Source organism: Equus quagga, chromosome 14, assembly GCF_021613505.1.
Source record: "Equus quagga isolate Etosha38 chromosome 14, UCLA_HA_Equagga_1.0, whole genome shotgun sequence".
Classification (NCBI taxonomy): domain Eukaryota; kingdom Metazoa; phylum Chordata; class Mammalia; order Perissodactyla; family Equidae; genus Equus; species Equus quagga.
Window position 1 is genome coordinate 46,645,250 of NC_060280.1, and position 21,656 is coordinate 46,666,905.

Here is a 21,656-nt window from a genome sequence, read left to right on the forward strand (position 1 = left end):
ATAGTAAATTTGAGAACAAAGCTATAAAAACTATACTACACAAAACACGAAGAGAAAAATAACCTGAAATAAATGAACAGATCTTCAGTAAAAGGGGGGACAGTAGCAAGCAATCATAAAATATAATACTTATAATTGTGGTTTCAGAAAATGAGAGATACTTGAAGCAATAATAATAATAAATATCCAAATGTGAAGAAAACCACAAATTCACACACCTAAGAAGGTCATCAAACACCAAATCAAATAAAGAGAAAGGAAGTCACACCAAGGTACATCATAATCAAGTTGCTAAAAACCAGTGACAAGTGAAATTCACAAAGGTAGTTAGAGGAAAAAATAGACACACACATTACACAGAGTAGAACAAAGATAGAATGAGAGTAGATTTCTCATCAGAAACTACATAATCTGAAGGCAATAGAGCCACGTCTTTAAAGTGGTAAAAGAAAAATTTGTCAATCTGGAATCTATGCCTAGCAGGAATATTTTTCAAAAATGAAGGCAAAATAAAGACTTCATGACACAAACAAAAGCTGAGAGAATTTATTGACAGTAGATATGCACTATACAAAATGTTAAACGAAGTTCTGTAGGCAGAAGGAAATGAAACCAGATAGAAATTTGGATTAACACAAAAGAGTAAAGAATGCCAGAAATTGTAAGTATATTGGTAGATATAAAACACATTTCTTTTTCATATTTTAAACTCTTTAAAAAATAGCAGAGAATTCCAAATCCTTTGTGGCCGTACAAAATCCCTATAGCCAATCATTTGCACTGATTATAACTATAAACTCCGGGAAACATAAAGAAAATAAACTACCTGAGAACTCTCAAAAGTAATTAAGAACTCTTCTGCTTCTGGGAAGATAGAAGTAGACATATTTACCCTTTTCCTCTTGCTGAGTACGTTGAAAAATCCCTGGACATTGCATATAAAACAAACATAGGAAGACTCTGAAAGGCAGACAGAAGAAGACAGACCAATTAGTGATCTCGGGACCCAAAGAATGGCACAATAATAAATTCTTTGGGTTTTCCTTTTGTCTCCTCTATTCCAGATTGGATACAGGAGAAGCTGGTAATTTGGAAACATCAATAAGCACAGATAAAAAAGCCCCAAGGGAAGTTTACACTCTTTAGCCAAAAGATCAGAAAAGTACAGCTAAGGAAAACAAAATTTTTAGATAATAACCTCTTCACTTAAGCCAAATATCACAGAAGAGACTATGGCCCGGCCCCAACCCATCCCTGCCAGCAAAGGTTAGGTGAAAAGCCTAGACTTTCACTCATACCAGGCTATAAAGCAGTAACCAACCCTCCAACTGGGTGGTGTCAGAGAGGGCCAAGTGGAGATATGGGACTTTCATTCCTACCAGATGGGAGCCTGAACTTCTATCATACCAAGTGGTAACAAAGTACCCTCCTCCTCCCTGCTGGGGTGGTGTCAGATGAGACCTGGTAGAGGGTCAGGACATGCATCACCACTCAGCACTAACAATGCCACCCAACCACGGTATCAGGGCAGATCACATTGGAAACTGGACTTCCATTCCCACCTCCCCACTGGGGTTGAGTCCGAGAAAGGTAAACGGAGTGTTAACACTTTCACTCCCACTCAGCAGTAACAAGACCACCTGCCCACAGCATCAGTGGCAGTCACATGGGAAGCAATAACAAGATATCCCTCCCTTCACAATGAGGATGGTTCAGTAGAAACCTGAACTCCCAACCCTACTCAGCAATAGCAAGGAGTCCTGACTCCTGGGTGTCAACAGAGGCTAAGTGGAAAAGCTGGACTTCCACCTTCACCTGGCAGTAACAAAGCACCACTCACCTTCCCCCACCAACACCCTGTCAGAGGAAGCCAGCTGAAACAAAAGATTAAAAAAAGGTTCAGAGTCTCATGACGTAATACCCAAAGTGCCTAGATTTCAGTTGAAAAATCACTCATGTTACCAAGAACAAGGGAAATTTCACCTTGAATGAAAAAGGCAATCAACAAATGCCAACATCAAGAAGATTACAGATGATGGAATTATCTGATAAGGATGTTAAAGCAGCTATTCAAAAATTCTTGAAAAGGCAATTAAAAACATGCTTGGAAAAAAGTGAAAAAATAGAAACTCTTAGCAAAGACATAGAAAGTGACAGCAATGATATAGAAGGCATGAAAAGAATCAAATGGAAATTTTAGAACTAAAAAATTCAATTAAAAACACCCCCAATGAACGGGCTCAACATCAGAATGGAAATACAGAGGAAAGAATCAGTGAACCTGATGACAGAACAATAGAAATTACCCAATCTGAACACAGAGAAAAAAGACCGAAAACAAAAACAGAGTCTCAGGGACATGTGGGACTATAACAAGAAATCTAAAATGGACACATTGGCATCCTTGGAATCTCAGGAGAGACAAAGAATATAGAACTGAAAAAATATTCAAGGAAACAACAGCTAAAGATTTTCCAAATTTGGCAAAATCTTCAAAATCCTACAGATTCAAGAAGCTGAGTGAATTCCACCAGGATAATCCAAAGAATCTATGCTGAGACAAATCATTGTTGAAATTTTGAATATTAAAGACAAAAAAGATTTTGAAAGAAACTGGAGAAAAATGACACACTACCCATAGGGGAAAAGCAATTCAAATGACAGTGGATTTCTCTTCAGAAACCACAGAGTCAGAAGAAAGTGACACAATTTTTTTCAAGTGTTGAAAGAAAAGAAATTTTAAACAGAGTCTATACCTAGCGAAAATATGCTTCAGGAATGAAGGGGAAATCAAGGCATTTTCAAATGAAAGAAAACTAACAGAACTGTTCTCTAAAAAAATGACTTAAGAAAGTTATCTAAATATAATGGAAATTATAAAAGAAGGAATCCTGGAACATCAGGAAAGAAGAAAGAATGATATGGCATGATGGTCTAAGTAGAAAATCCCAAGGAATCTACTAAAAACTCCAAGAACTGATAAGTGAATTCAGCAAGAGTGCAGGATAAAAGATCAAAATATAAGAAGCAATTGTAATTCTGCATTTTAGCAACAAACGTGAAAACAGAAATTAAAAATACAATGCCATTTACAATCACTCTATAATAAATTAAATATTTAGTTGTAGGCGTAAATCTAACAAAACATGTACAAGACTTATATACTGAAAACTATGAAACACTGATGAAAGAAAGCAAAGAGGATCCAAATAAATGGAGAACTCTTCTGTGTTCATGTATTAGAAGATTCACTGTAGTAAAGATGTCAAGTCTCCCCACTTTGATATGCAGGTTTAATGCAATTCCTGTCAAAATCCCAGCAAGATTTTTCCTAGATAAAGACAAGATTATTCTAAAATTTATATAAAAGAGCAAATGATGTAGATTTGCCAAAATAATTCTGAACGGAAGAATAAAGTGGGAGGAAATTTCTTTGCCTGATCTCAAGATTTATCATATAGCTATAATAATCAAGAATGTGTGATATTGATGGAAGAATAGACACAAGGATCAATGGGACAGAATAGAGAAACCAGAAATAATCCCCACACAAATAAGGCCAACTGATTTTTGACAAAAGTACAGAAAAATCCAACGGAGGAAGGAAAATCTTTTCAACAAGTGATGCTGGACCAATTGGATAACCATAGGTGAAAAAAGGAACTCAATGTAAGCCTCACACCTTATACAAAAATTAACTCAAAATAGATTATAGATTATAGATTTAAATCTAAAACATAAAACTATGGAACTTTCAGAAAATAACAGAAGAGAAAATTTCAGAAGTCCCTAGACATGAAATCAAAAGAAAAATCAAATATTGGACTTCATCAAAACTTAAAACTTCTATTATGTAAAAGACCCAGTTAGAAGGATGGAAAGACAAGCTACAGGATGGGAAAAAAATATTTGCAAAGCGTATTTCTGACAAAGGACAAGTCTAGAGTATGTGAAGGATTATCAAAACTGAAAAATAAACGATTCAATTAGGAAATGGGCGAAGGACATGAAGAGATATTTCACTGAAGAGCATATACAGACATCAAACAAGAACATGAAAGGTGTTCGACATCATTAGCCATCAGGGAAATGCAAATTAAGACCTCAGTGAGCTATCACACACCCTAATTAGAACAGCTAAAATGATGGCAAGGATGTGGAAAAACTGGATCTCTCATTTATTGCTGGTGGAAAGAAAAAATGGTGCAGCCGATCTGGAAAATACTCTGGCAGTTTCTTGAAAGCTTAAACAGACTTACCATATGATGCAGCAATTGAGTTTTTGGCCACTTATCCCATAGAAATGAAAACTTACATCTGCAAAAAATTCCACATATTTTTGTTCATAGCAGCTTTATTTGTAATAGCCCCAAACTGGAAACAATCAAAGTGTTCCTCAATAGATGAATGGTTAAACAAACTATGGTATATATATACCATGGAATACTACTCAGCAATAAACATGAATGAATTATTGATATTTACAACACCTTGGATAGATCTCAAGATCACCATGCTGAGTGAAAAAAGTCAAACTCAAAGTTCACAGGGCCGGCCTGGCGGCATAGCAGTTAAGTTCACCTGCTCCACTTCAGCAGCCTAGGATTCCCAGATTTGGATCCCAGGCACAGACCTATGCACTGCTCATCAAGCCATGCCATGATGGTGTCCCACATATAACATAGAGGAAGATTGGCACAGATGTTAGCTCAGGGCCAATCTTCCTCACACACACACACACAAAAATGTCAAACTCAAAAGTTCACAAACTGTATGATCCATTTATATAACATTCTTGAAGAGATAAAATTATAGAGATGAAAAGCAGATTAATGGTTGCCTCTGATTAGGCATGATGGGGGAGAGTTTAGTGTGACAATAAAGGGGTCGCATTAGGGATATCCTTGTGGTGAATGAGTAGTTCTGTAGCTTGTGGTAGTGGTTACATGAATCTACTCATTTGATAAAACGAGAGAACTATACACACATTGCACCAATATGAAATTCCTGACTTTGATACAGTACTACAATTATATAAGATGTAATCTTTGGGGAAAGCTGGGTGAAAGGTATATGGGACCTCTCTGAACTCTCTTTGCAACTTCCTGTGAATCTACATTATTTCAAAATAAAAAGTTGAACAAAGTCAAAAGCAAAAAGACTATGAAGGGGAATGGAAACTTGGAGAAACATCTCCATGGTGGTGAGTTTTCTGTTTTTATTTGTTCTTGATTCTTTTCTCTGAGGGTGGGCACCAGTCCCCAAGCAGCACAGTGTTGGCAACTAAAAGTTTGAAAGAAATCCTAACGTCTTTCTGGCCAGAGGAATTCTGGAAAGCAGGCTACACAGGCCAGAGGAAAAAGGAGGGGGAGGGAGGAAGGTGAGAAAGCGCAGTTCTGGAGAATGCTACCCCTACTCCTGTTAAAGAAATCGGGTGTCTCAGCTTCACTCCTGTACAACACATATGTGGGACAGAAGTAAACCAACATAGCAAAGGCTTTGAGAATTGCACTGACATTTGAGCCACCTCCACAAGTCTCAGCTTGATCCCTGAACCATGCTAGGTGTGGAATAAACCCAAACCAACTTAGCAAAGGCTTTGAGAAATGAATTGAGAATTGAACATCACCCAAAAAGATGAGATAGGCCTGATAGGCTGATCCTAAATAGGTTGATTGTCAGCTAAAATAAAAATATCGACATTCTCTGGAGGAATACAAGAAAAGCCAGAGTCTAGGTTATCACATTCACGATATACTCAACAATCAAAGACCCAGAAAAATATAACTCAATATTAAGGGAAACAATTAAAAAACACCAACCTTCAGGTGAGCCAGAAGTTGGAATTAACGATGACTTTAAAGCAGCCACAGGCACACCTCGTTTTCTCACACTTTGCAGGTATTGAGGGATTTTTTTACAAATTGAAGTTTTGTGGCAACCCTGCATCCAGCAAGTCTATTGGTGCCATTTTCCCAAGAGTATTTGCTTACTTTGTGTCTCTGTTTAACATTTTTTGTAATTCTCACAAAATTTCAAACTTTTTCATTATTACTATATTTGTTATGGTGATTTTTGATCAATGATCTTTGATGTTACTATTGTAATTGCTTTGGGGAACCACAAACCATGCCCATAAAAGACAACGAACTTAATTGGTAAATGCTGTGTGTGTTCTGACTGCTCCACCCACTGCCTATTCCCCTGTGTCTCTTCCTCTCCAGCTATCTCTAGCCATCCTGTCCCCGCAAAGCAGAGAGAAAAAACTGAGAACCTCTTGTGAAGTTCACACTCCAGAGGCAGAGGCTCACCAACAGACTGACCTAATCACAGGACTATAGAACACTTCCCCCTCCTCACCTCACCACTACATCACTAAAGGCCTATGTACAGCAGTTCCTTTTGCCAGTACATCATGTCCAGCTATCAAGAAAAAATTACAAGGCATACTAAAAGGCAGAAAAAACAATTTGAAGAAACAGAGCAAACATCAGAACCAGACACGGCAGAGATGTTGGAATTATCAGATCAGGAAGTTAAAACAACTATGATTAATATGCTAAGGGCTCTAATGGATAAAGTGGACAGCATGCAAGAAAACAGAGGGAGAAGTGAAAAGGACTCTCTGAGTTATAGGATATATCAATATAATCCTCAAACACTGAAAAGCAAAGAGAACAAAGACTGAAAAATACAGAACAAAATATCTAGGCACTGTGGGACAACTACAAAAAGTATAACATATACATAATGGGAATACCAGAAGGAGAAGAAAGAGAGAAAGCAACAGAAGAAAGATTTGAAACCATGACTGAGAATTCCCCCAAATTAATGTTAGACACCAGATCACAGATCCAGGAAGCTTAGAGAATACCAAGCAGGAAAAAGAAAAGAAAAAAAAAACCCACTACATCTAGATATATCATTTTCAAACTAGAGGAAAAAAAAACAAAGATAAACAAAAAATCCTGAAAGAAGCCAGAGGAAAAACACCTTACCTATAGAGAAACAAAGATAAGAATGACACCCAATTTCTCCTCAGAAATCATGCAAGCAAGAAGCGAGTGGGGTGAAATATCTAAAGTGTTGAGTGAAAATAACATCAACTTAGAATTCTGTACCCTGTGAAAATTGCCTTCAAAAGTGAAGGAGAAATAAAGACTTTTTCAGATAAACAAAAATTGAGGGAATGTGTTGCTAGTAGACCTGCATTGCAAGAAACATTAAAAGAAGTTCCTCAGAGAGAAGGAAAATAATATAGGTCAGAAACTCAGGTCTATATAAAGTAAGAAAAAAAATCAAAGAAGGAATGAGTTCAGGTAAAATTAAAACTTTGATTTTCCTTATTCTTAATTTATCTAGCAGATAACAGTTTGTTCAAAATAATAATACCAACAATGTATTTCATTATGTATGCCTATGGATATATCTTCTCTCTCTCTTTAGATTAGGAATTAGGTTTATTTTGTTATCATAAGATCCTCACACTACCCATGAAGTGGTATAGTATTATTTGAAAGTAGACTTGGGTTAACTGTGAAGGTATATTGTAAACGTTAGGGCAACCAGTAACAAAAGGGAAGAAATAAGCATAACCAATATGCTAAGAAAGGAGAGAAAATGGAATCATATAACATTCTCGATTAAGACAATAAAAGGCAGAAAAAGAATGGAAGACAAAAATAAGAACAAAGAACAATGGCAAAAAATAAAAAACAGTAGTGAAGTAGTAGATATTAACACAACTATATCAATAATCACTTTGAGCTTTAATGGTTTAAATGCTCCAATTAAGGGCCAGCCCAGTGGCACAGCAGTTAAGTTTGCACCTTCGGCTTTGGCAGCCTGGGGTTTGCCATTTCTCATCCTGGGTACAGACCTATGCACCGCTTGTCAAGCCATGCTGTGGCAGGTATCCCACATATAAAGAGTTCAGGGCCAGTCTTCCTCAGCAAAAAGAGGAGGATTGGCAGCAGATGTTAGCTCAGGGCTAAACGTCCTCAAATAAATAAATAAATAAATAAATATGGGGCTGGCCTGGTGGCACAGTGGTTAAGTGTGCACATTCTGCTTCGGTGGCCCGGAGTTCACCAGCGCAGATCCCAGGTGCGGACATAGCATTGCTTGGCAAGCCATGCTGTGGTAGGCATCCCACATATAAAGTAGAGGAAGATGGGCACAGATGTTAGCTCAGGGCCAGTCTTCCTCAGCAAAAAGAGGAGGATTGGCAGCAGATGTTAGCTCAGGGCTAATTTTCCTAAATAAATAAATAAATGCTCCAATTAAAAGACACAGTGAGAGTGGATCTAAAAACAGAACCAACTGTATGTTGAATACAGGAAACCCACTTTAAATATAAAGACACATATAGATTAAAGGTAAATTGATGAAGAAAATATACTATGATAACACCAATCAGAAGAAAACAGGAGTAGCTATATTAACTTCAGACAGAGCCAACTTCAAAGTAAAGAAGGTTGTCAGGAATCAAACAGGCATTACATAATGATAAAGGGGTCAATTCTCCAAGAAGATACAGCAATTCTTAACACGTATTTGCCTAATAACAGAGCATCATCCTACACGAGGAGAAAACTAACAAGGGGAAACAGATAAATACGCTATCTTGGTTGAAGACTTTAACACCTCTCTCTCAGAAGTGGACAGATCCAGCAAACAGAAAATCAATAAGGACATGGTTGAATTCAACAACATCATCAATCAACTGGATATAATGGACATCTATAGTTTACTTCAGCCAACAAAAGCAGATTATGCATTTTTCTCAAGATCACACAGAATATTCACCAAGATAGACCACATTCTGGGTCATAAAACACACCTTAACAAATTTAAAAGCATAGAAATCATACAATGTCTGCTCTCAGACCACGATGGAAATAAACTAGAAATCAATAACTGGAAAATACAAAAATAAATGGAGATTAAACAGCATAATTCTAAATAATATATAGGTCAAAGAAGTATTTCCAAGAGTAATTTAAAAATATTTTGAACTGAGTGAAAATGAAAATATAACATCAAAATTTGTGGTATGCATCAAAAGAGTGCTTAGGGCGAAAATTACAGCATTGACTGCATATATTAGAAAAGAAGAAAGAACTAAAATCAATAATCTAACTTTCCACCTTAGGGAACTTGAAAAAGAAGAACAAATTAAATCCAAAGTCAGCAGGTGAAAAGAAATAATAAGAATTAGAGCAGAAATCAGTGAAATTGAAAACAGGAAATCAATAGAGAAAATCAATGAAACCAAAAGCTGGTTGTCTGAAAAGGTCAATCTATAAACCTCTAGCCAGCCTAACTAAGAAAAAGAGAGAGTATTCAAGTTACTAATATCAAAAATGAAAGAGGGGACATCTCTTTCATTTAGATCTCACTACAGATCTCATGGACATTCAAAGGATAATAAAGGAATACAATGAACAACTCTATGCCAACAAATTTGATAACGTAGGTCAAATAGACCAATTCCTTAAAATACACAATTTGCCAAAACTCATACAAGAAGAAATAGACAATCTGAATAGGCCTATATCTATCAGAGAAATTGAATTGATAATTAATAATCTTCCAAAACAAAAAGCCCTAGGCTTAGATGGGTTCACTGGTGAATTCTGCCAAACATTTAAGGAAAAATTTATACCAATTCTCTACAATATCTTTCAGAGGACAGAAGCAGAGAGATACTTCCTAACTCCTACTATGAGGCCAGAATTACCCTAATACCAAAACCAGACAAAGACACAAAAAGAAAACTACAGACCAATATCTCCCATGAACATAGATGTGAAAATTCTCAGCAAAATATTAGCAAATCAAATCCAACAATGTATAAAAAATGTTATACACCATGACCAAGTGGGATTCATCCAAGGTATGTAAGGCGGGTTCAACATTCAAAAATCAATTAATGTAATCCATCATATCGAGAGACTGAAAAAGAAAAACCATGTGAGTACATCAATAGAGATAGAAAAATACGACAAAATCCAACACCCATTCATGACAAAAACTCTCAGTAAACTAGGAATAGAGGGGAACTTCTTCAACTTGATAAAGAATTTCTGCAAAAAACTTACAGCTAGCATCATACTTAATGATGACAAATTCAAAGTTTTCCCACTAAGATCAGGTACCAGGCAAAGATATTCCCTCTCATCACTCCTTTTCAACATCATACTGGAAGGTCTAACTAATGCAATAAGACAAGAAAAGGAAATAAAAAGTATACAGATTGGGAAGGAAGAAATAATTGTCTTTGTTCACAGATGACATGATCATATACATAGAAAATCTGAAAGAATCAACAAAAAACCTTCTGGAACCGGTAAGTGATTGCAAGGTTGCAGGATACAGGGTTAACATACAAGTCAATCACTTTCTTATATACCAGCAATGAACAAGTGGAACTTGAAATAATAAACACAATATCATTTACATTACTACCCCCAAATATTATATACTTTGTATAAATCTAAGAAAATGTGTTCAAGATCTACATGAGGAAAACTAGAAAACTATGATGAACAAAATCAAAGAAGTAAATGAATGGAGAGATATTTCATGTGTGTGGATAGAAAGAGTCAATATTGTCAAGATGTCGGTTCTTCCCAACTTCATCTATCAATTTTATGCAATTCCACTCAAATTCCCAGCAAGCTATTTTGTGAATATTGACAAACTGATTCTAAAGTTTATATGGAGGAGCAAAAGACTCAGAATAGCCAATACAATATTGAAGGAGAAGAACAAATTTGGAGGACTGACACTACCCAACTTTAAGGCTTACTATACACCTATAGTAATCAAGACAGTGTGGTGCTAGTGAAACAAATAGACAAATAGGTCAATGGCATAGAATAGAGAGCCCCAAAATAGACCCACGTAATATAGTCAACTGATCTTTGACAAAGGAACAATGGCAACACAATGGAGCAAAAACAGATTTTTCAACAAATTGTGCTGGAACAAATGGACATCCATGTGCAAAAGAATTGAATCTAGACATACATGACATTCTTCACAAAAATTAATTCAAAATAAATCACAGACCTAAATGTAAAACACAAAAACTATAAAACTCCTATAAGATAACATAGGAGAAAACCTAGATGACTTTGGGGATGGCAATGACCTTTTAGTTACAACCCCAAAGGCATCATCCATGAAAGTAATAATTGATAAGCTAGACTTCCTTAAAATTAAACACTTCTGCTCTGCAAAAGATAATGTCAAGAGAATGAGAAGTGAAGACACAGACTGGGAGAAAATATTTGCAAAAGACACATCTGGTAAACTACTGTTGTCCAAAGCATACAAAGAACTCTTAAAACTCAACAATAAGAAAACAAACAACCTGATTAAAAAATAGAGCAAAGACTTGAATAGAAACCTCACCAGTGAAGACAGACTGATGGTAAATAAGCATATGAAAAGATGTTCCACACCATATGTCATCAAGGAAATGCGAATAAACAATGACACACCACCACACACCTATTAGAATGGCCAAAATCCAGAACACCGATAACACCAAATACTGGCAAGGTTGTGAAGCAACAGGAATTCTCAAACATTGCTGGTGGGACTGTGAAATGGTAGAGCCACTTTGGAAGATAGTTTGGCGATTTCCTACAAAATTAAACATACTCTTACCATACAATCCAGAATTGCACTACTTGATATTTACCCAAAGGAACTAGAAACTTATATCCATACAAAAACTTGCACCTGGATGTTTATAGCAACGTTATTCATAATGGTCAACACTTGAAAGCAACTAAATTATCCTTCAGTAGGTAAACGGATAAATAAACTGTAGCGCATCCAGACAATGGAATATTATTCAATGCTGAAAAGAAATGAGCTATCAAACCATGAAAAGACATGGAAATACACACATATTACTAAGTGAAAGAAGCCAATCTGAATAAGCTACATACTGTATGATTTCAACTGTATGACATTCTGGAAAAAGAAAACCTATGGAGACAGTAAAAAGATCTACATTGAGGGGGGAGGGATGAATAGGGAACAGAGAATTTTTGGGGCAGAGAAAATACTCTGTATGATACCATAATGATGGATATATGTCACTATACATCCTTCTAAACCCATAGAATGTACAACACCGAGAGTGAACTGTAATGTACACTATAGACTTTGGATGATTAGGATGTGTCAATGTAGGTTCATCAGTTGTAACAAATGTACCACTCTGGTGGGGGATGTTGATAATTCAGGAGGCTGGTGGTGGGGTAGGGGTGATAGATTGTGTATGGGGAGCTCTGTACCCTCCTCTCAATTTTGCTGTGAACCTACAGCTGCTCTAAAAAAATAGTCTTAATAAAAAACACTCTCTTTTCCTGAGCTCTTTAAAATACTTATCACTGTTTAAAGCAAAAGCTATAAGATTGTTGGGGTGTTCAGTGTACGGAGAGGCAATATATATGACTACTGTAACAGGAAGGCCAGTGGGGGATATAAAGGAACATATAGGATTGCCAAATTTCTACACTTTATATGATGTAATGCAATATTAACTCTAAGCAGATGGGAAAGTTTAGGTAAGTATATCCCTAGAGCAACCACGAAAAATTTATACTCAAAAAACAGCCTAAAAGCCAAGATATCAATTAATAAAAAATACTAAAAAATTTAAGTAACCCAAGAGAAGGAAGGAAATGTGGAACAGAGGAACACAAAATGAAGTGACAAACAGAAAAAAAGATAAAATGGCAGACCTAAGTCAAACCACATAAAAATACATTAAACGTTAATGGTGTGAACAGTCTACTTAGGCCAGAGTTCATAAAGAAGTGAGACTCACTATTTGCTTCCTACAATAGACACATTTTAAATACAAAGATGTAGATGAGTGGAAAGTAAATGGATGGAAAAATATATACCATGCGACTTACAAACCTACCAGGCTTGAGTGGCTATGTTAATATCATATACAACAGAGTTTAAGACAAAGAGTATTACTAAAATTAAAGAGAGATTTCAAAATGACAAGAGGGACTATCCTTGAGGGTGATATAAAAAGTATGCACCTAATAATGGAGCCTCAAAATAGATGAAGCAATACTTGACAAAATTTAAGGGATATACACAATCATAGTAAGATATTGTTGATATCCCCATCACAGAAACTCTTACAATTAACTAGGCAAAATAATCTGTAATAATCAAGAAGATCTGAACATCGCTACAACCAAATTAACATGTATAGAACACTTCATCCAATAGCAGCTGAATATACATACTTTTTAGGAGTACATGGTATATTCAGTAAGATATGGCTTGTGCTGGCCATAAAATATCTCAATGAATATAAAAGGATCAAAACTGAAAAGAGTATGTTTTCTATGTATGTATTAGAGATCTCCAGAGAAATAGAACAGGGTGTGTATGTGTTTGTGTGTGCAAACGTGTATAAAGAGAGAGAAGGGGGAAGAAAGTTATTTATTTTAAGGAATTGGTTCACACGATTGTGGGGGGCTGGAAAGTCCAAAATCTGCAGGGCAGGCCAGCAAGCTGGACACCAGAGAAGAGCTGATGTTATAGTCTCAAGTCTGTAGGCTGCCTAGAGGCAGAATCCTTTTTACTCCAAGGACCTCTCAGTCTTTTCTCTTAAGGCCTTCAACTGATTGGATGAGGTCTACCCACAGTATGAGGGTAATCTACTTTACTCAAAGTTTACTGACTTAAATGTTAACTACATCTAAAAAATACCTTTACATCAATGTCTAGACTAGCGCTTGACCAAAAGCTGGTTACTGTGGTACAGCGAAGTTGACACATAAAATTAGTCATCACAACCTGTAACAGAATTAAATTGGAAAGCAAAAGCAGTTAGACATCTAGGAAACCCCAAATATCTGGATATTAAACAACACAGTTCTAAATAATTTATGGGGCAAAGAAAAAATAATAAGGGAAATTAGCAAATATTTTTAAATGAATGGCAATAAAAATAAAACATAAAATGTGTGTGGCACAGTTAGAGCACTGTGTAGAAGAAAACTTATGGCTTTAAGTGCTTAGATTAGAAAACAATATCTAAAACCAATGAAGTAAGTTTCCAACTTAGAAAGCTGGAAAAAAAGAGCAAAATATAGTAATTAAAAGGAAAGAAAGATAAAAATAGAAATCAATGAAATAGTAAACAGACATTATAGAAAATTTAAAAAGTCAAAAGCTATTCCTTTAAAACATCAATAGAATTGTCAAACATCTAGCTAGACAATGAAAGAAAGAAAGAAGGAAGGGAGGGCAGGAGGGAGACAAGGAGGAAGGCAGGAAGTAAAGAAAAAGAAAGAAAGAGAACACAAATTGCCAATATCAGGAATCAGAATGAGGTTATCATGACAGGTCCTACCGACTTGAGAGGATAATAAGAGAATACATCAAAATAAATGGAGAGATAAACCAGATAATGAATTAAAAGAAACAAATTATTAAAATGTCAATTCTCATGAACACGATATGTAGATTCAAGGCAATCCCAGTTAAAATATTTCAGTAAGAATTTATTGTAGAGGGGCTGGCCTCATGGCCAAGTGGTTAAGATTGCATGCTCCGCTTCAGTGGCTCGGGCTTCACCACTTTGGATCCTGGACACGGACGTACACACGGCTCATCAAGCCATGCTGTGGTGGCATCCCATGTGGAAGGACTAGAATGACTTACAACTAGGACATACAGCAATGTGTTGGGGCTTTGGGGAGAAAAAAATAAAGAGGAAGACTGGCAACAGATGTTAGCTCAGGGCCAATCTTCCTCACACAAAAAAACCTCCAAACAAACAAAAAAAGAATTTGTTGTAGAAATTTGCATGTTGATCTAAAATTTAGGTGGAAAATAAAAATTTATGTGGAAAATCAGAAAACTAAAGTAATTTTTTTATAAAAAAAAGTTAGAGGACTTACCCAATCTAATTTCAAGATTTACTACAAAGTTCTAACAATCAAGACAGTTTGGTATTGCTGTAAAGATAAATGTATTGATTAACGGAACAGAATGGGGAGTAAAGAAATAGACCCACGCATATGTTGGCAAGTGATTTTTTTTTTTTGCCTTGGCAATTGATTTTTAAGAGAGATGCCAAGCAATTTGAGCATGGTCGTGATGAAGAAAAATCAGTTGCATTTCTATATCCTGGGAAAAAAATTTTCTGGCAATTGAAATAAAAATTATTATTTTCCGTAGTACCCCACATACATGAGAAACATTTACAGGTAGATTAACAAAATGTGAAACATGAGTATACCAAAAGTTACAAAATATTACTAAAAGAAGCTAAGGTCAATTGACTGACAACAAAGCTACCAAGGTAATTCAATAGGGAAAGAATAGTCTTTGTAACAAATGGTGCTGGAAAAAACTGGATATCCTTGAGGACAAAAAAGAACGTTAACCTTTCCCTCACATATTGTACAAAATTAACTCAAGTAGACCTAAAGATAAGAACAAAAACTATAAAACTCCAGGAAGAAAAGTAAAAGAAAATCTTTGTGACCTTAAGGTAGTCAAAGATTTCTTAACTCAGACACAAAGAAAAGCATGAACAATAAAACAAAAAATTTGATAAATTGACCTTCAACAAAGTTTAAAAGTTTTGCCTTTGAAAGACACCATAAAGACGTGGAGAACATATCTGCAAATCATATGCCTGATAAAGTAATCGTATCCAGAAAAAACTTTTTCAAAAACCCACTACAACTCAACAATAAGACAATCTGATTTTAAAAGGAGCAAAAGATCAGAATAGACATGTCACCAAAGAATATATATAAATTGCAGATCAGTCCAATAAAACATGCTCAATATAACCAAGGCAACGCCTGGGTAACAATCCTGGCTCAGCCACTTCTCATGTGAACTTGGACAGGTTACCTCTTTAGCCTTCTTTGCCTCAATTTCCTCATAGATAAATTGTCAATAATAATAGGACCCAACTTCATAGTATTGAGGATTAAAGATTCTGAAAGATATGCAGTGCTCAGAAAAATACCCGTCACATAATAAGCGTGCAATAAATATTGGTTATAGTTGTTGTAATTATTTAGACCTCTTCGCCTGGAAATTTCTTCTGGGAGAATTTCTCATAGTGTTTTTTGCTATGGCCACATATTTTCATACTTTGTAACTTCCTCTCCCAGGATAGTGGAAGGCAATGGATGGGAGAGGACTTGGCTAGCTTGAGTTTTGAAATGTCATTTTGAGCATTAAATGAAATAATCCTTATAAAGTCCTTAGCTATGTGCTTGGCACACAAGTCATATCCAATAAGTGCTAATTAGTGCATCTTTTCTTCTAGATGTTTAACATGGAGCTGGGTCTATAGATTGTACGGTAAAGTAATTGCTGAATAAATATATGGGTATTTAGACTTAAACTTCTACACATGAGAGATTGTATCTCTGGCCCTCTTGCTCCAGCATCGTAGGACCCCAATTCACTAGGTGTTTAAAAAATATTCTTAGTTTCCTCTGAAGAGGAGAAAAAAGAAGAGAATATTAGCTGATTGCAGCTCCTTGGCTGCAAATTTTCCACAGGAGCTGAGGTTAGAGATTTAGTGGGAGTAACATTAAATGTTTTAAGCATTCTTAGAAAACCACAATTACATCGATTATGTGCTGTCAGTGGAACATTCGCTGGAAGCTGTACCCTTCTGAGGGGGTGTGTGGTGATGAGTTTTCTCTAATCTGTCCAAAAAGTCTCACCAGACTTCTCTGCCAGCAACTGGCACTGGAGAAAGCACAGCCCGGGGTGAGCGGTGCTGTCTGTGGCTAGAACAGAGCAAAGCTAAGAGGCCCATAAGGGGATTAAACCTATGACCTGCTCCTCATTAGCACAATGTTCTAGCCGACTGGGAAATAATGCAGACTCCTTGAGAGTTAGCAAATACTGACCTACTTAGATATGAGGGAGAAAAGCACACGTTTCCCTCTGACATCAGCACAGTCTGTCTCTGGGAGCTGAAAGGACAGAGAAAGCCCTTTTACAGGGAAATTTCTGGGTCAATAACTCTCACGTCGTGCTCCTACAGTAATTACTGGATTATGCTACCCAATTATTCTGCCATCCAATAACTGCTTTTCTGCCTACCCACCCATGTTCCAAGAAGTATCAGACAACGTGTCAGGCCATTTGAGGCTCCTGTGACATCAGTCATCTCCATATGACTAGATCCCTCTGCCCAGAACACCTCCATCATCCACCACCTCCACCCCCTTCAGCCCTGCTGCTCACCTCCACTCATCTGGCTAACGTATACTCATCCCTCCTGTCTCAGCAAGTTGTCCTGGAAGCCTTTGTGAATTCTGACACCTGGTTTATGTCCCCATCCTGTGGGCACCTTTGCACACCGTACTCCCCCGTCACAGTGCTCACCACACTGTACTGACACGCCGGTGTTCTCTCCCTAGTCCCCGGGGCTGGAAGCCCCTCAGCAGCAAGGGCTGTGCCTTCTGCAGAATTGAATCCGATCGTCTCTGTGCCTGGCATAAAGGAGAAATTCAGTAAACATTTGTTGAATGAATGAATGATTGAAGAAAGTTCCGATTTTCCTCATATATTAAATACTCTAAGTTATGCTAATTAATATTCAAAAGTACTTAGATAGTATTTACATTTAACTATTCTTAAAGGCAATTCTCGAGTCTTGGCTTTTGCTGAAGTAGGATGAGAAAGTGTTTTGGAATCACATAGATCTGAATTTAAATTCCCAGGTGATTATTAACTACCCATATTTTAATGTTTTTAAAATGAGGAAAATAATGCCTGCCGCATAGAGTTATTGAGAAGGTAGAGTTATACATATATACGTATATAAGTTCCTGCTGCTCAATAAACATTAGTACCCATGTTCCCTCTTTTCATTCTCTGATTAACAAGCTCTCTCCTGAATTTCTGTCTGGTCTTTCTTTAGGCAATAAATAACGCTTTTTAATAGACACACATACACATATACACTCTTTCAAGTTAATTAAAAAAGTATAAAAAATTTTAAAATCAAACATATTGGTGTGTGTGACTATATATTTATTTTTTTATACTTTTCAAATATCACACATATATAAACTCTTTAAAATTAACTGGAAAAATAGAAAAGTATAAAAAATCAAATCAAATATACACACTTGCTTTTCTATACTTTTTGATTAACTTGGAAGAATATGTGTGTCTGTGTGTGGTATGTATATTTGTATATGTATAAATAAATATATATATATTTGCTTTTTTTATACCTTTTCAATTAACTTGGAAGAGTGCTGGGCATTCAGTAGGACCTTTCTAGAGACTTAGACACATCATTTCTCGGAAATTTTCTTGTATTATTTCCATGATAATATCCTTTCTACTTTCTTTTTCCTCTCTTTCTCAAACTGCTGGTAGTTGAGAGACCTCATGAACTGATCTTTTCATTTTTCTTTTCTCAGTTTCTATTTTTGTGATATTTATATTTGTTTCCTGACAGATTTCATTAGTTTTATTTTCTAACCTTTCTCTGTGTATTTTTAACACATTTATTTGTTCTTTAAGACTTTAATTCTTTTTTTCTTACATAGGAATTTCTGAGTAAACAATCGTATCTTCTGTGAATGGGAACAATTTTATTTCTTGCTTAGTAATCTTTCTCTTTCTTTCTTTCTCTCTTCTTCTCTTTTTTCTCTTCCTTTTCTTATTAATGCTCTACGACGCCATCTGACAAAGGTAAGAAAAGAAGAGCAAATTAAACTAAAAGTTAGTAGAAGGAAGTAAATAATAAAGGTAACAGCATAGGGGGCTGGCCCGGTGGCACAGAGGTTAAGTGCACACGTTCCGATTTGGTGGCCAGGGGTTCGCCGGTTCGGATCCCAGGTGCGGACATGGCACTGCTTGGCAAGTCATGCCGTGGCACATGGCCCACATATAAAGTAGAGGAAGATGGGCATGAATGTTAGCTCAGGTCCAGTCTTCCTCAGCAGAAAGAGGAGGATTGGCAGCAGATGTTAGCTCAGGGCTGATCTTCCTCAAAAATAAATAAAAAAGATAGCATAATTCAATGAAATAAAAAAATAATTGAACAATGGAGAAAACTAATAAAGCAAAAATAAGTTTCCAAGAGAAATAATATAATTAATAAGCCTCTAGCAAGACTAACAAAAGATAGAAAATACAATGTATTAATAAGAATGAACGGAACTATATCACTACAGATGGTTTACACATTAAAGGAAAACAAAATACTATTCGCAAGAGCTTAAGGCCAATAAATCTGACAATTTAGATGAAATGGGCTTATTAATTTCATAACACAATTTACCAAACTGACGTAAAAAGGAACAGAAAATCTGAATAGCTCTATTTTCATTAAACAAACTGAATTCATTTTCAAAAATGTCCACAAAGAGAACTCCAAGTCTGTAATTTGTCAATCCATAATTTTTAAACAGTAGTCTTCTGAGGATTCTATATATTTCAAAAATGTATAGAACTTTGATTAGGAATGGAAGCCAAAGATACATTTTTTCGCTCAATTTTTGGTCATCCTTGGAGAACTATGAATTGGATAACTGAAGAGTCAATGAAATTAAAGAAAGAATATCATAGCTGTTGAAAATTTAAATATGAAAAAGTCAATAATTTCATAAAATGCATAAAGCATAGGTGATGTATGCTTAAGACAAGCCCTTATGACTTGTCACTTACCTTTTTTTAGCCTCTGTTTCCTATATTAGTAAATAGAGATGATTGTCCCTTTCAAGATAACTAGTAGGTTTATAATTGATATGTATCAAGTTACTCACCCAGAGGAAGCACTGACAATAAGTAGTTAATTCTCTTTGAATATTGATAATATTTTCTGAAAAGCACCCAGCTTATTACTCACAGTAAGGCAAGTCACAAATATTACTAAATCACAATTAATGGAGTGTCTACCACGTTGCCTTTCTTTTCTCACAGCCTCCTGCATTCTCTTTTTCATATTTTCACTATCATGAGGTGTATGAGAGTAGCAATGGGCACTTTTAGTATCCTGAAAAGGGGAAGTTGAGTCAGCGATATACTTGGTCCAGTATATATGTAGTTCACTGTCACTTCCATGTGCAGTTATTTCTAACTGTCCCCAATTGCCTTCCAGAAATACTCCTTGCACCCACTGTGCCAACTCATCTGGCATAGTGACACAAAGGTGCAGGATGTATTGCAATATAAAACGTATCTTCAGGTGCCTGGCATCAAAGATAAGTGTAGCATGGAAGAGAAAAAAGTTTGGAAAAGTATGGAACAGAAGCTAGTCTGTGAAAAATTCTTCCAGCCATCAGACATGAAAAATTACAAGCAGAAAATTTGATTCTCCTCAATATCTGGTCAAAATGGAAACTCTCCTATCAGGAATATATTCACTAATGCAACACCTACAATTATAAATGCACTTTAGTTTTTTTCATTTTTAGTGGTTCTTGAAAAAAATAAAATTTATCAAAATTTTTGTCATTATCAGAATTCCTTGTAGACCATGAACTTCGTACGCAGTAAGCACATTTGTGTGTGACATCACATGTTAGCAATAAAAAAAAATTAATAAGCACCTAGAGAAAGGACTAAATCACCTTTGTATTCTCTCTATAGAATAGCATTACAAATTTTTTGTCATCAAAGGGGCAAAGTATATGAAGCCAAGTACTATAGAAATAAATTAGTACAAGGGCATGTCAGGTAGTTTATTAACAAACATTTGATATTACTTTTCTGGATTTGATGATGTTTATGTTATTTGTTGGCTTTTTAAATTTTATAATTTGCTGTGATTTATTTTCCAAGTCTCAAATAATTATTCACACCCATTCCTAAATTTATTTTTATAATTTTCACTCTTTCTCCTCAGGAGATTACCCCAAATTATATAAGCTTCAGGGTCCATATAATCTGAATCTACCCCCACACCTTTGAGACAATTTCTTCGGCCATTCTGGGGCTGTAGGAGACATGGTGCATGCCCGCACTCCTCCAGAGCCGTCTGCACTTCCCACCACGTCTAGTCATGTTGCTATAGTCTCAAAGGTCCTACGTGTCCTTTGGGAGACCCAAATCTCCTTGCTTTCCAAGATCTGTTATGTTCTGAGGTTCCCTACTGTCATTCCCATGCCCATATGTACACACACACACACACACACACACACACACATAGACTGGAGACATCCCTGAGGCAAAAGGTAACAAGGTACCAGGGCTCTTTCCCCAAATCTAACTCTGTTACTTCCTTTCCCAATGCCTTCTCCCCAAGCTTAAGGAATCTATTGCAAGTTTAAGGCAGAAAAATTGGCTCTTAAATCATACAGCATTCTTCCCAAAATTATTGTTTATGGCACACATATAAGCCATTTCTTTGAACCTACTCATTAAAATTCTATTTTTAATTCAAAAGCTGAGAATTGACTCCTTTGTTCTCTAAGCCCTCTTTCTATAATGCCTTAAACGAGGAGTTCCCAAGCGCGATGGAGGGATAACAAGGGAATCATCAGAATTAGAAAACCTCATCGTATAATATCAACAGATGTCCCAATATCTGAGTATTTGTAATTGTGGAGATGAGACTTCATGTAATTGATGGGTTTGTCTTTTAAATGAAGATGCTT